This window comes from Chrysochloris asiatica, unplaced genomic scaffold (genome assembly GCF_000296735.1).
Source record: "Chrysochloris asiatica unplaced genomic scaffold, ChrAsi1.0 scaffold00002, whole genome shotgun sequence".
NCBI lineage: Eukaryota > Metazoa > Chordata > Mammalia > Afrosoricida > Chrysochloridae > Chrysochloris > Chrysochloris asiatica.
The window spans coordinates 26,824,348-26,826,622 of record NW_006408520.1 but is presented as its reverse complement, the minus strand read 5'-3'; the positions used below and the strand labels follow the sequence as shown (position 1 = coordinate 26,826,622).

At 39.1% G+C, this 2,275-nt stretch overlaps 1 protein-coding gene across 1 annotated transcript in view; it reads left to right on the top strand.

Moving 5' to 3' along the window:
• Positions 1 to 2,275, top strand: part of PKN2 (protein kinase N2) — a 150,547-nt gene that overhangs the window by 9,360 nt on the left and 138,912 nt on the right. The gene's annotated exons all lie outside the window — the stretch shown is intronic.

Below are 2,275 nucleotides of genomic sequence, written 5' to 3'. Positions count from 1 at the left end.
AAAAAAAAAAGTTATTCAGACATAATTTGTTTTAATGTGCTTTGAAGATACTGAATTTCTTTGTTAAAAATGGGAGGTTTTATGGAAAATCTTCATTGAACAAGTCTACGAGTGCCATTTGTCCAACAGCATGTGCTCACTCGATGTCTCTATCACATTTTGGTGATTCTATCAAATTTTCCATACTTTTTGTAATGCTATTTCAGTTATTTGGTGCTGCTATCATAGCAATACCTTAAGTGGATGACTGCAGCAAACAACTTTTTAATTCTCTAAACAGTTTAGGAGACCAGACATCTGAATTCAGAGTGTTAACTCTGGAAAAAGTTATTGTTGACTTCACCTCTGTAGACCATTTTATTCCTTAGGGAATGCTATTTGTCTTGGCATTAATTCCTCTGATGTGATCTGGTGTTATAATCACATATATGTGCCAAATCATTGAGAATCATCACATATTTTGTTTGGGAAGTGGAAGTTCACAGTTCAGTGTATGGCATGCTATAAGATAATATTGAAAATGTTGAAGTTATCAAGGATTTCATTTTACTTCACAATCAATGATCAATGCAGCAGTAGTCAAAAAATCAAAGGGTGACTTACTACATTAGGCAGATCTGCTACAAAAAAGCTCTTTAAAGTGTTAAGTGCAAAGATGTCGTTTTGAGGACCAACTAAGGTACACCTGACCCAAACCATGGTATTTCCAATCACCTTATATGTATATGAAAGCTAAACAATGAATGTTGTTGTGATTAAGTACCATTGAGTCTTTTCCCACTTACCGTTACCCTGTTTAGGAACGAGCTTTTGTTTGGAAACATTGAGCAGTCCGGTACTTATTTTATAGTACTACACCAAGACTCCAGACAATGAGTAAGGAAGACAAAGAAGAATTAATGCATATGTAATATGGTGTTTGTGCAAGTAACTGTGGGCTGCCAGAAGAATAAACAAGTTTGTATTGGAGGAAGTACAGCCAGATCCAGGAAGGCAAAACTTTGTCTCACATACTTTGGGAATGTTTTCAGGAGGAACCAGTCCCTGGAAAAGGACATCATACTTAGTAAAGTGAACAGTCAGCTAAACAGAGGAACCTCTACAATGTGACACATCAGCTGCAACAGTGGGCTCAAACATAGCAACAATTGGGAGATTTGTGGACTGAACAGTATTTCATTCTTTTGTACATCGGGTCACTATGAATAAGAGCTGACTCGACACCTCTAACAACAACAATAACAAGGGTTTAAGTCAAAAAGTATTCCTACAAATCAAAACAACAATTAGATGTCATATCACCCCAGCAAAGTACAAAAGCACAGAAAGCAACAAATGCTGGAGAGGTTGCGGAGAGACTAGGACCCTCTTACATTGTTGGTGGGACTATAAAATGGTGCAAACATTGTGGAAAACAGTATGATGCTTCATCAAAAAGTTGGAAATAGAAATACCATATGACCCAGCAATCCATCTACTTAATAGGTATCTTACCGAATTGATGTATGCATACCCACATTCATAGCAGCATACCCACTATTCATATTAGCAAAAAGATGGCAATTGAAATGTCTTTCAGTGGAATATTATGTAATGTTGAAGAATAACAATGAATTTGCATAACATGGATGAACCAGGAGGACATTATGCTGAGTAGAATTAATCACAAAAGTACAAATACTCTATGAGACCACTATTGTAAAAAGTCAAGAAAAAGTTTTCATAGTAAAAGAAACATTCTTTGGAGGTGGGGTTTGACGGCGGCTAGGGTGGAGGTGCAGTGAAGTTCACCATCAGCAATAACACAGAATACCAGGCAAAGCAGGTCCACAGCAGAGCTCCAAACCTCGTAACCACAGAGATAAGGAATATTTTTAAAGTTTGAAGGCTTATAGCTTGTGGAAATTGGAACTGAAGTAGAAAATCATGTACTTTTGAATATGCCGGGCCGGGATTGGAGGCCAGGAGCCGGCATCTTGGGCGAGACTAAATGGCAAGACCAAGCAAGGGGAGCAGAAACACCACAGAAAAGCACCCCGAGAACCTTGGAGCCAAGGTGGGCAATATACTTTGTCAGTTTTGCTTTGTTCTTTTTTTTTGTTTCGTATCTGGTCATTGGTGTGCCCACTGTTTGCCCACCTTCATTCTGGTGACTAGAGGGGGAGCCTGAACTAGTGGACACCACCACCCTCACCACTGGTGGGTTCTCCCACCACACATGCGCACAGATACTCAGCCCAAGAGCACAGGCCCTGAACGTTTCTTATTTGTTAGG